General features: G+C 42.6%; 3 long non-coding RNA genes and 1 pseudogene across 5 annotated transcripts; 3 read left to right on the forward strand and 1 right to left on the reverse strand.

The window, feature by feature from the left end:
• Positions 1-1,332: 1,332 nt before the first annotated feature.
• Positions 1,333-12,860, reverse strand: LOC119015877 (annotated as a pseudogene).
• Positions 12,861-14,361: 1,501 nt separating this feature from the next.
• On the forward strand, positions 14,362-16,327 carry LOC119015879. 2 transcript variants are annotated; one of them, XR_005073591.1, is made up of 6 exons: positions 14,365-14,498; positions 14,678-14,960; positions 15,097-15,205; positions 15,491-15,571; positions 15,938-16,035; positions 16,117-16,327. It is a non-coding gene; the product is annotated as an uncharacterized LOC119015879 (long non-coding RNA). The 2 variants fall into 2 exon arrangements; XR_005073590.1 differs by having other exon boundaries at positions 14,362-14,960.
• A 4-nt stretch (positions 16,328-16,331) lies between these two features.
• LOC119015880 lies at positions 16,332-17,765 on the forward strand. Of its 2 annotated transcripts, none has more exons than XR_005073593.1 (5): positions 16,332-16,353; positions 16,445-16,688; positions 16,775-16,868; positions 17,077-17,166; positions 17,704-17,765. It is a non-coding gene; the product is annotated as an uncharacterized LOC119015880 (long non-coding RNA). The 2 variants fall into 2 exon arrangements; XR_005073592.1 differs by having other exon boundaries at positions 16,445-16,622.
• Positions 17,766-17,862: 97 nt separating this feature from the next.
• On the forward strand, positions 17,863-21,100 carry LOC119015878. Its single transcript, XR_005073588.1, has 7 exons — positions 17,863-18,064; positions 18,209-18,289; positions 18,455-18,546; positions 18,644-18,761; positions 19,256-19,414; positions 19,687-19,922; positions 20,043-21,100. It is a non-coding gene; the product is annotated as an uncharacterized LOC119015878 (long non-coding RNA).
• The last annotated feature ends 230 nt before the right edge of the window (positions 21,101-21,330 follow it).

Below are 21,330 nucleotides of genomic sequence, written 5' to 3' on the forward strand. Positions count from 1 at the left end.
TGACTCTGCCTGGACTGGGAGCTCAGAGGACAGGGGGAGGGTTGGTGTTTTCACTACTACCTGGTTAGTATGTTATTGACGTAACGGTCACAAGTATAATTTCTCATTTTGTTCGTCATCTTTGCTATTATTTTTTAAATACTTACAACTTAAATTTTCAGGAACAATTTTGGTTTGGCAAACATTTTCTGGATCTGCCAGAGAGCTGACCATGTTTTCATTTCGATGAAACCCATAAAAACACAAAATATACTACTGTATGAAGACTTAATGAAGGTCAAAATGTTTTTGATGCAGCTTTACTATGACTATACGGTGACAGTGTTGTAGGGAAATATGTTTGCCACCTCAATTAATTGTAAGGTAATTTCTATTGAATTTTTGTGGCATTTTAGTCATTTACATTAAAAACACACTGTTTTTGGTAGTATAAGTAATGATGTAAAAGGTAAAAAAAAAAATAAAATGTGATTCCCAAAAATTGAAATGGAAAAAATCGGAATTTGGGAAAAAATAAAATGGAATTTAGGAAAAAATAAAACAGATTTTATAGGGCCCTACTTCTCCCTTATAAAGGGACAGAACTCAGCGGGAGAAGAGCCCCCCCGAAGACAACCATACCCCACCAGACACAGACACCACCTGCACCCCCACCTGCCATCCTGCTGACCAAAGAGTGAGTCCCCAGCTCTGAACAGGCCCAGCACCCCCAGCTGACCTCCATCATCACCGACATGCAGGTGAAGTTCAGTGAGCTAGAGAGAGGTGGCCTGCAACCTCAGCACAGAACTGAGAAGACTGAGGCAGGACAGAGACCAGGACCAGACCGAGCTGAGCACCCTGAGGACTGAGATCAGAGAGCTGCAGCAGCACCAGGAGAACCACGTAGCAGTGCTGTGCGCCCTGACAGAGGAGGTGAAGGAGCTGAGAGAGGAGAGAGAGAGCCACAAGAGAGAGCTGGCCTCTCTGTCACAGAAGCTCCATGAGACAGACAGAGTCACCCCGGACCTGACAGGACAACAGGTCTCACACCAAGACCACAATCAGGACCCTGGGAGCCCCACTCAAAGACACCAGGACAGAGAGGCTCCATCCACCCAGAGACACCTGGACAGAGAGGCTCCATCCACCAGAGACACCTGGACAGAGAGGCTCCATCCACCCAGAGACACCCGGACAGAGAGGCTCCATCCACCCAGAGACACCTGGACAGAGAGGCTCCATCCACCCAGAGACACCCGGCAGAGAGGCTCCATCCACCCAGAGACACCTGGACAGAGAGGCTCCATCCACCAGACAGAAGAAGAGCACAGAGATCCATCCACCCAGAGACACCTGGACAGAGAGGCTCCATCCACTCAGAGACACCTGGACAGAGAGGCTCCATCCATCCACCACAGAGAGAGCTCCCCATCCAGAGACACCTGGACAGAGAGGCTCCATCCACCCAGAGACACCAGGACAGAGAGGCTCCATCCACCCAGAGACACCTAGACAGAGAGACTCCACTCAGCAGCTCCCCTCCAATCCACAGACCAACACCACACCAGACACCTCCCAGCCCACTGGTCAACTCCACCTGTCAATCCAGACTGGCACAGCGGCCAGACATTGTCATCCTCATCGACTCTCCAATGGAAAGTTCTTAACTGAAAAGAAACTTTTCCCCAACCAAGTGGCCAAACTCTGGTGCCCAACCAGCCAACATGCCATGGAGCTGCTGTCAGAGGACACCTGGAGCCAAGGGCTTATCACTCCAATCTTTAAAAATGTGGGAACAAATATGATCCAAACAGTTATAGAGGCATATGTGTCGGCAGCAACCTGGGGAAACAGCCGACTGCAAAACTTCAGAGAAGAACATCTGTGTAACCTGGAGGAAGTGTTAAGTCGTCTGGAAAAGTACAATGTGAGGGTCAAGCGATCAAAATGTAAGTTCATGACAGACAATGTAGAATATTTGGGACATACTGTGGATAGTGAAGGGCTCCATCCCACAGAAGAGAAAATTAAATTGATTGTAAACACAACGAGTCCCACCAATTTCACAGAGTTACATTCCCTCCTGGGACTACTAAACTATTATGGCAGGTTTATGAAAAATCTGTCCATGCAGCTTCAAGCTTTGCATGAGCTACTGAAACAAGAAAGTGTTTGGAAGTGGACAACAGATTGTGAGGCTGCGTTCATAAGTGCAAAAGATCAACTACTACAGAGCACCCTAGTGGTTCATTATGACACTAAAAAACCTTTGAAAATAGCCTGTGATGCTCTGCCTTATGGTGTTGGTGCTGTCATCTCCCATGTGATGGAGAATGGAGAAGAAAAGCCAATAGCATTTGCATCCTGTACATTAACCGAGGCAGAAAGCAAATACGCTCAAATAGAGAAGGAAGCCCTGTCTATTATTATTGGATTTTTGAAGTTTCACAAATATCTCTATGGGAGAAAGTTTACTCTCATTACTGACCACAAACCCCTGTTGGCTTTCCTTGGGCTAAAGTCAGCTTCCCAAACTAGCTGGTGCTCATATTGATGGCCTATAACTATGAAATAGAGTATCGCCAGTCTGCAGTGAGGATTACTAAAAGAAAGTCTCAGATGATGTGGTTATAGCAAGAAAAATATCATCCTCCTGCTCAGTGGAGAGGGAAAGGGTCTGCGAGGCGCCTTTCTGGAAACATTCAGCTTAGAGATGGTGAAAGGCTAATTAATGACAGACACCAGCCTCCGTTAGATGCAGAGACGAAAGGGCTTGTGTTCCTACATGGCTCCAGAATTTAATAGACATTTTTTAAATATTTAGAAGTAAAGGATATTGGCCTGCTTCAGCCCTGCAGAGTTTGGGGTTTTTCTTTGTACCCGAGGATACTTTGTAGAACTCTGCATGCAGGGTTTCAATTGGATTTGTGTCCCATTTTGCCCGATCATGTTGTTCTAAGGAGCCCCATACCTCACTGCCATATGACACAATCAGTTCTATAGCTGATTTAAATATTTTGAGCCATGTCCTAATTGGAATATGGATTTGAACTGAATGCTTGATGTCATAGAAAGCCCTTTTTTTAAATTTTGGTCTTCTTCATGTTAACCGTCAGGGGCCAGTTCTGACAGTACTGATGGAGAAGGTCCAGGTTCTGCTGAAGATCTTCCTTAGTAGGAGACAGTATGACCAGGTCATCTGCATAAAACAGACACTGGATTTCTGTGTCTTGCAGAGTGAGACCGTGTGCTGGTGATTGTTCTAATAACAGTGCCAGTTCATTAATATAAATGTCGAAGAGGGTGGGGCTGAGGTTGCAGCCTTGCTTCACCCCTCTACCCTGTAGGAAGAAGTCTGTGTGTTTATTTCTAATTTTGACAGCCTTTTTGTTTTTTTCATATATTCATTTAATTGCATCAAAAGTCTTCCCCCCATACCACTTTCTATTAGTTTAAAATGTAATTTCTATTTGCCAGACTGAATCAAAAGCTTTATGGAAATCAACAAAGCATGCATGAATTGTCTCTTTATTTTTAATTACACATTTATCAATTAGTGTCTGTAGGGTGAAAATGTGGTCAGCTGTTCTACAGTTTGGAAGAAATCCAATCTGACTTTTGCTTAAGACAATGTGCTCGGTGAGGAAGTCTAAAATTCTTGAATTTAGAATACTGCCAAATAACTTCCCCAGGTTACTACTTACACAGATGCCTCTGTAGTTGTTGGGATCGAATTTGTCTCCATTCTTAAAGATGGGTGTGATCAGCTCTCCACTCCAGCTTTCAGGGAAATGACCGCATGCTTTTTTGGGCTGCAGAATCTTGAATTTGTCCTTCAGTTCTAATTCTGTGATCCGGTAATCCAGTGGGGTTTAATAATTTTTAATGACTCTTTCAGGATCATTCAGTTTTTCTGAATTCTGCTCTTGAGCTTGATTCCTTGGTTGTTTTCTATAGAGATCTTCAAAATGATTTTTCCATGTATCTCCATTTTGAATGGGCTGTTTGATGAACTGTTTCTTGGTAAAGAAGTTCCAATTTTCCCAGAATTGATTTGACCCTAGAGACGCTTCAGTTAGTTGTAATTGGTTTTGTAGATATTGTTCTTTTTTTGTTCTCAGTGTGTTTTTATACTGTTTTAGAGTCTCACAGTAACTACAGCGGAGCTCCTGGCTGTCTGGATTCCTGCGTTTTAGATTTGAGACTTTTCTTAATGTCTTCTTAATGTTTTTGCAGTCTGAATCAAACCCCCTCTCCCTGTTCATTGTCTTTTGTTGTTTTGTTTTGCATTTTAAGTTTGATAATGAGGCCAAATGATCAAATATGTGGTTAATGTTTACCAGACACAGCTCTATGCCTTCTGCATTCTGAGGGTAGCTCTGGACCAAGAAGGAGTCTAGAAGAGACTGGATTTCTTCACTGACCATTGCGTCCTGGTACCATCTGTATCGCTTCTTTATTTTGTACAGTTTACATGGCTGAGAACATGTGTTACCTGTGTCTGGTCTTTTCAGACACAAAGTGATCTGAGAGTGATCTGATAGAGGTGTTTGTTCTTTCACTGTGAAGGCTCTCAAAGAGGTTTGGTCTAAATCTGTTACAGCATAATCAACAGTGCTGCTGCCGAGGTTTGAACAATACGTATACCGTCTAAAGGAGTCCCCTCGCAGCCTTCCATTGACAATGTACAGACCCAGCTCTCTGCAAACCTGTAAGACTTGTTTTCCACTCCTGCTTGTGTTTTGTCATAATTATTCCTGTTGGGAAGGATAGGGAAGTCAAGGTTAGTTCCAGTGATGTAACTGTCACCCTCAGTACTAGTAAAGTCTAGCTCCTTGCCATTTCTGGCGTTTAAATCTCCAGTGATCAGCACAGATGCCTGGGCCTGGAAATGACTGATCGCTTCTTCTATGGTGGAGAAAATCTCCTCCTTGAAATATGGAGATTCTACTGGGGGAATATAAATTGCACATAAAGAAACGTTTTCTCAGTGGATTATATTGTTTTTAATTTTTAACCAAATGTGATATTTCTCTCTCACACACATACACACACACACGCACAATCCATGTATCCATTTCTCTCAAACCATATGGGGCAAGGTTGAGTCCCCTCCCCCTCACCCTACCACACTGTAGAGGGCAAATCAGATTCACACAAGCTCACTACTGAAAAACTGTAAATAACTTTGTTTTCCAATTAAGGTTTTTATTTTGAAATAAATAGAAATGTTGAGGGTTTTTTAAAGTGGCTACACCATGAATACGAAAAAAAACGGCCCTATGTCGGTCATTTTCCTGTTGTCACAGTCAATGGTGCCCCAGTTACCTTGAAAAAGTAATCTGATTACTGAGTACTCTTTTAAAAGTAACTCAGTTACTTGTTTTTAAAAGTAACGAAAGTTAGATAACAAGTTACTTAATTAGTTACATTCCGTCATGTTGCAACTTCAGATTTGTTTTTGAAGCTTGATAGTACTTTGTCGCCAGCACAGAGTGTACAATGACCCTTAATATTCTCATCTTCAGCTGACACAAACTCAAAATAATGACCATATTTCCAGCTAGAAAACATGCATATCTCTCCTCCGTCCATTGTTGTTTGTGTTTGTGTTGCTGCATGGTGTTACACCTGAGCTGTCCTCATGATGAAAATGTGACTTGTTGCGTTTGCTGGCATTTTATTTTTGCGCACTTGATGAATTTCCCCCCCTAAATAATATATAAATTTCTTCCCCAAATCCACTCCAAATGACTAGAAACACTTTCTGGATAAAGAATTTGGCTTCTGACACTTGGTCAAATTTACCAATGCACAAATTTTGCACTCATTCGATTGGCTGTAACTCTGCTCCCTTACGTCGCAGGAAAAAGGCACACCATACGGAGGTTACGTAAGGTTCGTAAGGTTCATCCTCTACTACGTGATTTTGGACCTGACAGTTTCACTTTCAACAAAAATAGATTAAAAAAATGAACCCCAATCAACTCCAAATGGCAAGAAAAATGCTCCTGAACACTTTCTGGCATAACAACTTTTGGCTCTGACACTCTGACACCAGAATCATGTCAAAGGCCGTAACCCTCTGTGATGTACCCTTGCAAAGTTACAGAGCATCCGCTCCCTTACAGAGCTAACGTAACATTAGCCCTCCTGTAAAACACCATGTTTGCCATTATCTCAACTTCTCACAGATTAAGATCAATCATATGGCATACACTTCCTCATAGCATGTAACTCAATCACTTTTAATTTGTCCAAAGGAAATTATGACATTTCCAAAAAAGCAAAACACAACAACAAAAAAATGTAAAGAACAAAATTAAAAACTCAACTGGGCCAGTGGGAGTGTTTGTACTATCCAGCCTCTGCTGGGTGTCAAGTGTGGATGGACAGTCAGATACAGTCTTAGTGCTGGAAACAGATGTGCTGCTAGCAGATGTGTTGGCAGCCGATGTGCTCTCTCTCTCTCAACAAAGGTCTCGTCATTTTCCGACATCGTTATACAGAATTTGACATACATAAATCAAGACAAACAGGCCCATCACAAATGATTAAAATCAAAAGGCTGCCTAGAGGTGCATCCTGCGAATGAGTTTATGATGATATGATGATGATATGTTAATAAAACAGGTAGAATTAACATAGAACGATAATTATAAACTATAATTATAAACCTAACTTCTCTCTCTCTCTCTCTCTTTGTCACACACACTTTTTAAGCATTCACTTGCCATGATTAAGAGTTTCAACATCATTTGCCATTCACGTTGGGAAAAGTTGACAAAAAGCAAGACTACAGGTTACTGTCTAGATAACAAAAAATAGTTAAACAAGCTACTTTGTCCTGACTTCTGCATCCTTTTGTAATGTTTTTCTGCACTAAATCCTTCCTTTTAACCTCCGATCAAAAAAACAATAAGGGGGTTTGCAAGCCACTGCCTATGGACGTTCCAGCATTTCCTTACTTGACGTCCTCGTCAGCAACATGCTGAATGGAGGCTATATAAGAGGCCTGCAAATGATTCACTTGTAGGTGTAAGGTGCTACCTATTTACAGCTTCATTTCAACATACAGTATTGGTAAATAATGCCTTCTTCAAAACCTACTGTTGAACCATCACGGAATGTTTTTAACATACTTCACAATTAAGAACTAAATAGTCACAAGTGAACACAGGTCCACCAAGTAAAGTAAATCACCACAAGGATATTTACAGTACAAATTAAGAGATAGTATTAACATGTGAAGCTCATCAGTGATTTTTCATGATGATTCAGGGGGGAATGTTATCAGAGGGGCCTCAGTAGAAACTGTATCTCTAAGGAGTGCAGGCTGGAATGGCTCTAGACATTGTTTGTGTATGTGTCTGTTTGTCTATGAGTGTTTGTGTGAGTAAGGGGGGAGCTGGAGAGAAAGATAAGAGCTGTTCACATTTGTGTGCATGCTTTTTGTTAGAATTTCAGATGCACTTTGTTCTCCAAACCGTGCAGGGTTCCACACACTGACCAGAGCAGCTGTTGCTTCACTAGTTCATGAAGGTCATGAAGTACACCTGGCTGCTGCCTCCGGACTGAACTGAGGCAAAGAACACCTTGTCATTTCTCTCACAAAGGAACTTCAGCCTCTGAGCTCTTTTGTGCATGAAGACACCATCCAGGTGGTCGGTCTCTACAGAACGGATCTCAATGGCCTTTTCGCCCCATCCCATGATCTAATTTGAGCAGACATGAGCGACAGATGTGGGCATCTCACCCCACTGTAGGACCACATCCTTGATGATAAGTCCGTAGGTATTGACATAGACGCCCTCGTCCTTGTAGCACAGCAGCATCTCCATGCCATCTGAGCTGTGCAGGAACACAATTGTGTGCGGTGTCACATGGCTCTGGATATGAACGGTGATATAAATGTCATAGTTGTTTCCAGAGTCCACATCGATGGCATGGAAGCCAGCACAAGAGCCGTAGATGACCTTTAACCTCGGACCCTCCTCCACTGCCAGGTCACAAGCACAGACCTGTGTGGCAGTTCTGCAAAAACTTGAAGGTCATGAATTTGTGATAAGGCTTAGGCGCCCAAGCGCACACCTCCACTGCATTCTTCAAAGCAATCACTAGGAACGTTATCCTCTCATATTTCACAACTTTGTAGTACACACAGCCTCCATCTCCCCAACAGTGGTCCAGCCTTGCCTTTTCTCCACCTTGGGGACATTGTGGAGGATCTTACTCCTCAGCCAGGCCAGGTAGTAGACATGCACTTTGTTTTTCTTGCCTGATATGGTGATGAGCAGGTTGAGGGCCTCTAGGACGTCCATCTGTTGGAACCATAGAGAGTCAATGAGGGGGTAAACCTTGCCCTGACCACTGCGGTCCAGCAGCTTCAAACTGTTCTCTGTGCCCACCAACAGGTTCACACCCCAGAGCGTAGCACACAGGATCTCAGAGTTGAACCTCTTCTTGTACTTACAGATCTCAGGTCTATCATTGGGAGGGCGTGTGTTGGTGGGATTGATATTCACCATGGATCTTTTTCTCACCTCCATCTTCAGCTGTTCAAACTTGGAGCCAGTGATGGACATGTTATCCCCTGTGCTTCCTGGTGACTGGTACATGCCCAGATCCACAAAGATGGTGAAGGAAGACTTTCCAGATGCTTTAACGAAACCTCTGGACTGATTATCATAGACAGAGTCCTTTCAGGGGAGGACTGAGTGGCTGAATCAGTGGGGGAGTGGGAGGGCTGAACCACATCTGGCAAATTAGTGTACCCATTATGGCTCCTCTTCTCTGGGGTCCTCTGCACCAGCATGGTCTGATCCCCATAGCCTCCACCTTGTTCTGCCTCTCCCCCTTCGAATTCATCTTCATGAACCACCATGGTGTGTCCGAGTCAGTGTCTGCATCCTTGTGGCCATCTGTGGGGCTTTCTTCTTCCTCTGCTCCCTCGCCACTCTTGCTCTCCTCACTGCTCTCGCTGCTCTCTGAAGAGGAGGAGTAATCATTTGCCTTGACTGGGGGCCTTGGCTGCTCCTCAGCACGCTCTTTGGCAAATAGGCCATGGTCAGCAGGGTGTGAAGATGTGCGAGACTGCCCTGGCTTATGACAGCTATCATGGGATAGAATAGATGAATCCATTTTGGAGGAACTGATGATGCGATGCCTCTCTAGAGAGCCAGTCTGGGTGATGCTCATACTGTCTCCTCTCTCCCAGCGATCATTGCGGCTGAGACTTGGATTGCTGGCTCTTACTGGATGCCTTATGCCTGAGGACAGGTTGGTGCTGAGAGCTGTGGCAATTGACACTGTCTTCTGAGGAATCTTGCCTTGGGGTTCAACAGGCCTCTGTGAGCTTCCGAGCACTCTTTGTTCTCCTGCTGTAGACGCTGGAAGTCCCGCCTCAAGGTGGACTCACCAGGTTAATTAAGGATTGAACTTGACTCTGTCATCTCCTGTACCAACATCACAGTGGCAACAGTGATATGATACATACAACGGATGCTAATTGCTAACATTACTGAAATGGTGAGAGATGTTTACATTTATCCAGATGGAGAGCTAACTAAAGTGAAACACACAAGAACAGTTTCCCATGCAAATTGAACCAAATTAGACCCAAATGGAACAGAAGTTGGCAAAACATAAAGAACCTATAGAGTTCTGTTCTTACCTTCCCTCTGTGCACCTAGGAGCATCACGTTGCAAAAAAGCCTGTGACTGGTGAAGTTACACAAGTTCATTAGTGCAGCCAAGGAGCCACCTCCTTGGTCTTTTTTCCAAAATAAACACATTCATGAGTTCTTAACACAGTCTAGTCACACAAGGTTTCGGCTTTGCTTCCGTTTTAGCATGCAGCGTCGGTAAATAGCTTTAGTGCAATGATTGACAATACCCTGAGTCAGTGACCACTGGGGGGCACACGGGGTGGACAACTAGATTACAGGTGCCACAATGGAAGCCCCGCCTCAGTTTTCACCCCACACTCTGCGTCCTGCTGATAGAAGAGAAAAGTATAAGGAAATCAGATATTGCTCATTTTTTGATTTGTTCTCTATTGCTCCTCCTCTCTTAACATGACCATCTGTTAATAAGATCATTTGTCAGTCCCATCTCTTATTCCTTCAAAGCCCAGGTTCATTAAACTTCATTACACTGCCTTATACTGGATAGTTAATTGCAGCATTTAATGTTTTCAGATTAACACAGTTACAATTTGTTAGCCCATCCAGTGTTTGGCAGAGTTTCACTGTGAATGGTCTATCGTTGGCAAAACACCCTGTTAAAATAATTCTGCAATAATATAGAACTGGAGGAAGGAGATCGAGAACAGCTCAAGGGTTCAAACAAGGTTTAGATCTTGTACAAGAAGGAGCATTCACAGAGCAACACGCAGGTCTGATTACAAAGTGAAGACTCCATATGTGAAGAGAAAAGCATGGTATTTATCCCTCTCTAGTGGGTGTGTTTTTCACTACAATAGTTCCTAATTTATGACCTGCACTTAAAGGAATACTTCACAGAGAAGGTAAGTGATAAGATCCAGTGGGTCACTCAATACCAGACACAGGTAATAAAACAGCCTAAAACGAGGTCACAGATTTATAGGTCATGGTTAAACAGCTACATTGAACATTCCTGTGTAAGACTTCAGTTCACATCTCTGTTTAAAGTACAACATTTCCATCACACACTCAGTTTCAGCAGGGCTTTAGCTACAGAATGACAGCACAGTTTGTGAAGTTATATGTCTTAACTCACATTTAGATACCATGTGTACTTGAAGAGAACATGTCCATTATGATATGTTATTATATCCATTATTTGTTCACTTGCATTACTTACTCAAGGAATTAGGACAATCAAAAACGTCTGCCTTTTACAGTTATGGTGCAAAAAGAAGCTTGTACATTGCTGTAGGCAGTGAAAACATTTACATTTCTTCTCTCAGTATGTGTATCAGGGATGGAAGTTAGCACCCGCCACCCGCCAAATGCGGATGAATTTGCATGCTGGCGGGTGAATTCACCGCTTAAAACAGTACCTCCCAAAGGGTGTGATGAAGGTAGTTAGTGTGCTGCTGTCCTCATGCAGCAGGATCTGCCAAAAGCCTGAGGCTGCATCTAAAGATGTGAAAACTGTAGAGCCTGACAGCTTAGCCAGAGTCTCTTCTGTTGTGGGCAGCTGATATCGCTCTCTTTTGATGTTCTCATTTAGCTTTTCGAGCCCTACACAGATTCTCACTGCACCTGTTGGTTTCATTACCGGCACCACTAGAACGTGATCAAGTGGATCTTAACTGGTTCTGTTTTAAGAATCCCCAGGTGCTCTGTTTGTTTAACCCGCTGTACTCTTTTCACTAACCCCATCTCTACAGCCGTCTCTCTACCTAGTAGGTTGCTAACTGTATGCCCTTGTGCTACATATATGCTGATATACCTTTTCTGTTTATGCAGGGTACTTGCTGTGAACTATCCCACAATGTTTAATGTGCTTCCGGGGCTGTCTAAGGGTCCACTACTACGGACTAGTTTTTGTTTTGGCTTGAGCATCCTGAATGTATTTAGGTTCATTCCAGTAACATCTGCTGCTGTATCAATTCTGAACTCAGCACTGCCCTGATTTACTTTACTCACTGCCCCACGATAAAAACTTTCCTCCCCATCTTCACAGTAACTAACTGTTGGAATCACTGTATATATTATCACTCGCTTATCGAATGTTTTGCAAAGAGTAACTGTTGCTGAGTCAGCTTCTTGTCTGCATAGAGAAATCACACACTTGCTACTATAGCGAGGCCACGAACCCCCTGTGCAGCTGCTTCATAACCAGATAAGAGAAACCTTGACTATGTCTTACTTTGAAAGAGGAAGACAATATTAGCAGATGCATGTGCTGAGAAAAATAAAGTTGTGCAAGAGTTAACCACCATGACCTTTCTGTAACCACCCTAAGGAAATAAAAGATAGGAGAACAGGGAGTGCAGCAGAGCAGTTTGGAGCGTGAAGCAGTGCGCACACTCTGTTCTCCTTGCAAGTAAAGTCTGATTGTCGTTCTTTCTCTGTCTAGTCTTTGTTTTTACGAATGTTTTAGGTGTTTCAACCTGACACTAACCTCTCTTACTGACTTGGAGAAGCATTTCCTCTCCCAGTGGCCCTTTTTCCCGCACTTTCTACACTCCACTACTGGGCACTTTGCTGGGATTTTGTGTCTCTCTTTTCCACACCTGCGGCACCTCGAGTTCTCTGAGCGGGCTTGTTCTGGTCCGCCCTTTCTTTTCCTCGCGTGCTGTCGCCCACCTCTCCTCGCTGGACGCCGGTGTGACACCTCCTGCACGTTGAGAGTAGTCTGTTGCTCCTGCTGACTTATCTGCTGCGCGACGTCCTCCGTTTGGCGAACCATCTGTACCGCAGTCTCCAAGGTGAGGTCTGACGTGAGCTGCAGTTTCCTCGACAGCTCTTTGTTGCGGATGCCGAGGACCAGTCTGTCTCTTATGTGCTTGCTCTTTGTCTCTCCAAAGTCACAGTTCTCCTTCAGTTCATAGAGAGTTCTGATGAATGACTCAGCCATCTCGCCCGGCTTCTGTACTCTCTGAAACACGCTCTCTCGTGGATAGTGTTCTTCTTCGGTACAAAATATGCATCGAATTTAGCGAGAACTGTGTCGTAGTCATCGTCCCTCTCATCGTTGACAAAGGTGAAAGATTTGAAAATATTCTCAGCTTCGTAGCCCATGGCGTATATTATTGTGCTAACCTGGACTTCGCCGTCTTCATTACTTAGCTTAGCTGCGAGCCTGGTCCGAGAGAATCTGTCTCCACACGGGCAGTCGTCAGGCCGCTCGCAGTTGAAGTTTTCCAGCGGGTTAAACTTCGCCATAGTGTGAGGTGCACATGCACATGCAGCCACCTATGTCCTCCCTGCCCTTCTGTCTGGAGATGATGAGGATAAATCCCCTCCTACGATCTCATCTCATCCAGACTTTATGGCCTTTAGTGATGAGCGAATGTATGACATACATTTGGGGGCGGCTGTAGAAAAGGCCCCAAAGTTGGGACATATTACGTCCATGGTGTGATGTTTCATAGACGTATGTCTCTGGAGACATCTAAAGCTGTGCAAACTACAAGTGAAAGAGGATGGTCTAATGAACAGAAGACTCCAGACATCCTGCTCCCTGATGTTGCCCATGGATGCTTCAGTTTCCAGTGGATTTAAAGAAGTCCTTGAACAGATGACATACGACACAATAACCCAAGTAGTGAAATCTGGCACCCTGATTCTTTCACTGGGAGGCAGAATGTTTGCCAAAAATGGTGAAAATGTGAGACAGTGGTCAGACATCAGAAACAAGATGAGAGAACTTGCAAGACTTCTTGTGGCAGCAAGAGAGATTGACAGAGACATTGTCTTTTTGAAGGACTTGATCAGCCCATCAAAGTTTAACACAGTAGTTGAGTCTGTCAAGAAGCTGACTGAGTTTGATGACTCAAGATGCCGGTTTTCAGTTCCTTCAACTTTGCTTAAATTGCGCTGTTCCCTTGTGACTGTGACATCGATTTTACAAGGACAGGCTCTGCATCGACAGGATAATGACTTAAAGACAAAAGCAGAGCAATTCCAAAATCTGATAAAGCTGGACTGATCAACAAGTGTGTCATCCAATGCAATGAAAACCCTGGAGCAGAAAAAATGGAACAAACCCTAACAAGCTCAACTGAACAAGCAAGAAGAGCTCCACAAAAATGATCTGATTCACCATCCAACAAAAACTGCATGGCGTGAGCCAGCCTCCTCGAAACTTCTTCTTGCATGACAACGATTAAATAAAATCAACTGCAGGATTCACCTGCAACATGCAGGAGAAGTTTTGAGGATGGAGGTCAAAACATACCTGCAGCAAAACAAAGGGAGTGTGTAAGATGAAATTCTGGCCAGCCTGTCAAAGGTAGAAAGAGAATTATACAAGATACTCACCAGGGAAGAAATGCAAGGGAAGAGGGGCCGCAGGGTACCCGTGCTCTTCCCAAACATTATTAAAAAGTCAGCTGACCTCCTGATAAAAATTAGGGAAGCAGTTGGGATTTCCCCAAGCAATCCCTACATTTTTGCCCACCCAAGCAACATATTCTCATGAAGGGGTTCTATGGAAATGTTCGAAAAGTTATGTACAAATGTTTCGTGCCTCCCACGAATAGCAAAAGACACTAGTGCGCAGTTCCCGCAGTGAAAAATGGCTTCCATTCCTTTCATTCATAGTGGAAAATGCAGCATAATGCAGCATTTTAAGGCCATTTCGCCATTAAAGTGCGTTTTGATGACATTCCTATTGAAAAATCTGCATTTTGTTCTCATATTACTCCTTCAGTGAATGATATGATCTTTCGTTTGTTAGTTATTACGATCTTTCAGGTTTCCATCATTGCTATGGTGGTTACTATGGACTCTGCTGTCGCTGATGTACTTCCACCAGTTTTTTCTTCTTCTTTTTTTATTGCCAACCTTCTCCTGCTTCAGGTAAGAACGCAACTGTGTTAGTAAATCAGAAATGCAATGAGCTATATTGCCTTGACACCAATCAGTTTTGTCAATAACAAAGTTTGACAAATTTAGATAGATAGATGTACTTTATTGATTGTGACTAGACTAGGCTTTCTTGATTGTGCTCTCACTCTACTTTTATTACTGTTTTACAGATGACCAGTTTCTCTCATCTCTCAGTCCCTCTACCTTCCTTTACACAACCAACGGCTCTTTTAAGAGCCAACCATTTGTCAACAACAATATCAGAGGCAAGCTGGGACAGAAGTCTATACCATATAGGGTGCACTTTCCCCACAGATCAGAGATGGAGGATTGAGCATCTTTTAGTTTTGCTGTTTCGGCACTATGGCAGCAGATGAGGCTACCCTTAAGGAGCTGATCAGAAAGGCACAGAGCCTGGCAGAGCATCTCAACTCACTAGTCGAGCCTGCACAGGTAATGTAACAGCTTCAGTATCCTGTTCCATGCATGGGGATCAGATATTATAATGCATAGCAACATTCAAGAAGTTACTTGTGCAGGAAGTCTTTATGGTTTACCTGCGTTACTTTAATTATATTATGCTTTTTAGGTGAACAAAAGAAGATCAAAACCACCAGTCCAGATCTGATGGAGAAAGCGGGATAAAGATGGCAGCATTATTGCCCAGACCATCAAGTCCTCTTCATCCAAATCCCGTGGTTAGTTTATTATATCCAACTCTGCATAGCGTACTAAGCATTTTGTTGTAATAAGGTCAATGAATACTACCACAGAAGAAGATTGTGATTATACTGGGTAGCTCTCAGTTGTGGATGTATTTAACTTTCTGAATGCTCAGCAAGGTTTTGCTGAAAAAGAGCAGACATGTTTGGCAAATCTTTCCTCTGTAAATTGTTCATTTCCTGAGCTGCTGGAACCAGTAGCAAACTGGCATTATGAATAAACATTGTTGGCACCCTTCACATTTAACTTTATCTTTTCAGGTGGAAGGCCCAGATGACTTTACCTCAGTGTTCCTGAGGGGACATCAGTGGAGATGCCTGATGAGGAAGAGGCAGGACTCAGTAAGAAATCATAATCTTTTTGTCTTATAGATTCCCATGAGTTTTGGCATGACTGGTCAAACAATCAAGCATTGTGGTGTGATTTCTGTGGGGATCCACCAATCCAAGTCTGTAGAATACGATTTATAGGCCTGCACATCTCAGCATTGCCATAATGCTTAATGTGGAATGGCATTTTGATGGCTTCCACATGCCTCTGCCACCAACAGAAGCTGCAGAAGGGGGCTATTCCCACCACACATGCGGTACTATATACATATAATCTTTTTATTTTCTTTACAAAACTCTATTTATTTTTGGCATCTTGAAAAAAGACCCCTATCTAATTTTGGAATTTTTAAACCTCTCTTTTCCTTTTGTTGCTAGAATATTGCCAATGGAAATGCCACACCAGATTTGTGACTCCCCCCCAGAGAATGTGTCTGTCATTGCTGGGAGGCCTGTGGTGTTCATCAACATGAAAGGTAACTCCATACCATTACCTCTACTTCCCTATGGTTTTACCCCCCTCCAATATAACATGAATGGATGCTTTTTTCCCCCAGGACGAGATGATCTGACCCTCCCAGAGCTGTGATGTGGTGGCTGCTGTGCCAGCTGGACCCCAGGGCTGTACCATGTCCAAGTCAGTGGCTACTGGCCTGCCACCATCCATTTCCATACCATCTATGATGTAGCTATGATTCAAGCTTTACGGGAGATGAAGTTGGCTGCTCCAGGGATTTCCCACCTGACCTTTATGAGAATGCTGGAAGCACAAACAAACAACAGTGTATGGCAGGGTGGGCTGGCCTACAGTACACAACATTTACCATTCCCTCCTTTTAATTCTGCATGTTAGTGTAAATTTGTCTTTGATGATTCTTTCAACAGACTGGTAAAGTTTGCTCAGACACATTTTTCCAGAGCTTCATGGAGCGGGTCATCAGCTCCTACGAAGTGGACAAGTTGTGCTCAGAGCAACCATTCGCCTGCACAACCTGTCCCCTCAGATGTTGGCTGTGTCTGTGGATGGAAACAGGAAGCACTACTGCTTCAAAAAGGGTGGACAGTCAGTGTATATTTCATGTTTCATGGTCTAGGCATGTCCATGTCTCAGCTCTCATTTGTTACACCAGTGAGCACATGTTCATTCTTCAGCAATGCTAACATGAAATGATTGGCATCATCCTTGCAATTTATATTTCCATGTCTGATCTTTAGCTCTGAGGAAGGGGGTTATTTTGACGGTGTGCTCATCTGCAAGGATAACGAGGTTGCAGTATTTGCGGACGACCTCCAAAAGAGGGCCAAGCATGTAAGAGCACGTTTTATTTATTTTTAATGAAATATATTCTCATTACACTTTGTATACCTTAAGTCAAATTTTATTTTAGGTAAGAGCTACCATTGACTATTATTTACAATTACTTGCATTCTGCAGTTTGATGCTGCAGAATTACACCCAAAGCTGTTAAATAAATGAAACATTAATGTGACCATTCCTCACTTTGTCCTTTTTGTAGTTGCCAGGTAAAGGTGTTTGTGGCAGGTCTCAGCTGAACGCAGCAAAGGAGACAACAAGCAAGAGGGCTTGTTCCAGCCTTGATGAGCAAGTATGTTATCTAGAGCTTTCCCTTTTCACAGTCTTACATTTTGTGGTAGTGCGTTGTTTTCCACCCTTTGCTTACACTCTGGCCCCTGTGAATTTCCCCGTTGTTGGACTAATAAAGGAATATCTTATCTTATCTATAATGATAGGAAAATAGCTAATGGGAAACATTTTAAGATAAGACTTCCTTTATTGTCCCACAATGGGGGAAATTCACATTAACCCATCCTTCCTGTTTAGAAGCAGTGGGCAGCCATGGTCCAGGGACCAAATGCCTGTGTCCTCATCAAGGGAAATGGCAGTTGCAACAGTTAACCAGCATGCATAGTTGGACGAGCTGCTAGACTTGTGCAATTAAGACTTAATATGATGTTATTAACTGTTTTGGGCTGCGTCCACACTGGAGGTTTTCCAAACAAAATGATTTGCTTTTTCATAGGGAGAAAAGTAGCAGTAATAACATTTAATAACGCATACAGAATTGAAGAAAAGGCCGAATTATTGTTAAATTAAATTAATTTAATTTTTAATTCTTCCCCAGGGTCTAAAGTAGCAGTGTGCCGTCGTGGCATTATCCTTCGGGCCCTGAATATGTACAGGCAAGTATAAAAACACTTTGTATTTTCACTACAGTTCCATTTATTTCAAATGCTCATCAAGTGACGCTTAATTAATGCAATGCTGTTAAGCAATCCCACAGGGGTGAGATCGTTGTGTATGTGATGTTCCTGCAGAAGGCAATCACAGCCAGTCCACCAGCCTTCTTCTGCATGGACGTAATATGCAAGTACTGGCCTTACATCCAGAGAATTGCTGAAGCCTGCCCAGAGTACAGTCACCTCACCACCGTGAAGGCTCTGTTGTCTGTGCTCCATGCCAAAGCACATGGCATCGAGTGTGAGGTATTTTTTACTCATCCCTTGTGTTTCGATGCCAGTAATTTCTCCTTGTCAAATCCAATCTGCTTGATTACAGAGCCAAAACAACAATGCATGTTTCCCTGAACTCAGATTAATAGACTGCACTGTATATTCCTGAAATGTCAGATAACCTGGGAGAGGAGGTGGAAATGGTTCATTCCTCCCTGTCCAGGACCGCCATACTCACAAAGTTCATGGGCAAAGGAGGTTGGTTGTAGGCTTCGATATTTCATATTTGATATTTTATTTGCAGAATAATCATATAGATAGCATGACTTGACAGCAGTTACACTAGTGGAGCCTTTTAACGGCATTGTTGTTAAGTGGAGCTGCTAGGCATGCATCATTTTTGTCTTTTTTTGTCTGTAACAGCACGCACAGACATGCTAACTGTCCAGATTATGGACTGGAATAAGAGAAAGATGGAGAACATGTGGAAAACCTTGTGCACAAGATTTCGTAAGGTAACCATCTTCTTTCAGAAAAGCAGCCACATTGCTATATGAGTGACAAATGTCACTCTTTAAAGTTTAATTTCCCCCATCCCTCCTTTTCCTACAGACACAGCAGAATCCTGAGAGGGAGAGGCAGAGCCTAGAGACCCTCAAGGGAGAGATGTCTGCAAATGATGGGACTGTGGAACAGTGGGTCAGAGATGTCCGGGACTGGGCTGAACATGGTAGGTATCATTAATCAGACTCCGTACAATATGTAACATTTCCGCATTACAATTGAAACAAGCATTTTTGCTGTTTCTGCACAAAGCAACATGTTCGGTCAATGTTATGGACCATGGCAATGTCATTTATGAGCATGTTCTTTCTTTGAGTTGGTGTTGTCTGTTATGTTGATTTCCTTGTATAATCTGTTGATTTGCAGTACGCTGTAACTTCAGTGTTCTTCTGTGGTTTTTTTTTATATATACTTTAATCAGGGTGTCCGTGTAAAAGAGAGCAGTCTCTGAAGGGCCTTCTCTGATGACAGAAATCAATCAGTACAATGTTCTTGCATAACTCAACATTGCTCTGTGCTGTAAAGAACCCCCTGCAGCCAGTAATGATTCTCGGCTACAAGTGAGATCAAGAACTGAGGAGACTTCTCTGGGATTGAGGCAGCTTATTAGTCTTTTTGTTCTGGCCTCATTTTTCTTTTCTTCTTTTTTTACATTTCCAGATGGTGTGGAGTTCCTTGCCAAAAAAATATTTTTGATAAGGCAATGCACATAAGAAGACCTGAGGAGGAGGTGATGATCCTTGCTGCAGAAGTAACAACAGTGGGAGTTCCTCAAGAGAAGGGAGCAGACATTGAGAGGTCTATCCGTCAGCACTGAGGGTAAGCCATTACCCGTTACAATAAAAACATCAACAGAACACACTCATCTACCCAAAGCTGTTTTTTTCTTCCATAGAAAGATTTAAGTTGTCTGTTTTGCTGATTTTTTTAATGCCGTTTTCAGGACTCAAACAGATCTCACATGCATCTCACTGGAAGATATCATGTGATCTATGTATGTGTGTAACATACAGGAAACTTGCATGTATTTCAAAGAAGAAAAATATCAATGTAATTTAGACTTTTTGAATATTTTGTTAATTACTATGAAGGTAGCCACTGCAGCGTCTCTGAAGAAGGACTTCGAGGTCTTCAGGCAGAGTTCAACAGAAGAAGGTCTCAGCTGCAGTCTCACCTTTTCACTGTGAGAAATAAATACTTGCACGTGGTAAGAGCAGGACTTGATGGGTCTGCACTGGACCCTGAAGAGGGAGAAGAGCAGTTTGAGGAGCAAGATCTAGCAAATGATGTGGAGAGCTACTCAGATGAGGAGGACATGGACATGCAGGTAATTAAGGCCATGATATTGATATTGACATTGTTTGATTATTCTGTGACAAATGCAGTGCTCCAGGTTTGTGTTTAACTAATTCCTGTTTATCTTCTCTTTTTCTCCCAAATAAAAAAGGGACTGGACAGTGCTGTTGGGGAATAGAATCCAGAGGACAACACACTCCTAATGACATGCCCATTGAAACTGAGTCTGGCACTTATTATTACTATTATTATTACTATTATTGTTATTATTATTACTATTATTAGTGGGCAGGTCTAAGTACAGACAGCTGTGAATACACCTAATGTGTCTTTAATGCATCTTGAGATCAAATCACTCCAAAAAATCACATTCCAGTATTTACAGCAAATATTTGATATTCTGCGTAATGCTGTAGCGCCACTGCCTGTGATCTTGTCGAATGTTTATTGTTTATTTGTTTTGGTTTGCTGGTTCAATCCCAGCACCCTGTATATCCCAGTCAGGGATGGACCATAACTCTGTATATTCACTTGAATACTTACTGTAGACCCTGAGTGTACTTTTGACCCCATGACTTGTCTATGAAGGTTCATGGTACTTTGAGCCTGTTTTGAAATCAGTGGATGAATTTTCTTTTCTTTTCTAAGAATAGGCAATAAACTGTTTGTCACAAGAGAATTACCAATCATGTCAACTATGCCTACACTAGCAGTCAAGTTTAAAGTGCTTGCATTTATTTCTTTAGTTATTTATTTATTTGAAAAGTTTGATTCAAACTTGGATGAAGATTCCTCACCAAAGCATGTCTGTGTGGCTTTATCTCTTCACAGCTGAGGTTTCTGAAATGAAGAAAGATTCACATTGTTTGAAATGTTTGCTCTGTTTACAGCACACAAACTTTGTAGCATGTGCTACAAAGTCCTCAGTTTTATTCTATAGGTTCTACAGGGAAGTCAGTGCATTCACTGGATTGTCTGAGTCATTAGTTTGTGCAAATGCATTGTGGCAACAACACATTAAAGAATGCTTGAAGACTTAAAAACAAGCACTTGGAACACAAAGTTTGACCAGATGTACAGTATGTAGTATGTATCTATGCACTGACTCAATTAAATGGACTTGTCTACTTTGTCCACCTCTTTTTTCAATGTTTATTCATTGTCTCTTCATGGTTCACATAAAAAATAAATAACTAATATTAATAGCCATTCATGCCTCATCATTCCTGCACTGAGGACACTTAATTTAGAAAGATAGAAATATTGTTGTTTAATTTAAAAACATCTAAAGTTTGAGTTTATTTGCATGTTAAAAAGGAAAAAGAAGCTCACAGGCTACATGAAAAATGGGGACACAGGCTCTATTAATTTCTGTTGTGTCATTGCTGTGTACCGTCAGCGCCATATTCATACTATTCAATGCTGCTGTCCGCCGCTCT

Source organism: Acanthopagrus latus, unplaced genomic scaffold, assembly GCF_904848185.1.
Source record: "Acanthopagrus latus isolate v.2019 unplaced genomic scaffold, fAcaLat1.1, whole genome shotgun sequence".
NCBI lineage: Eukaryota > Metazoa > Chordata > Actinopteri > Spariformes > Sparidae > Acanthopagrus > Acanthopagrus latus.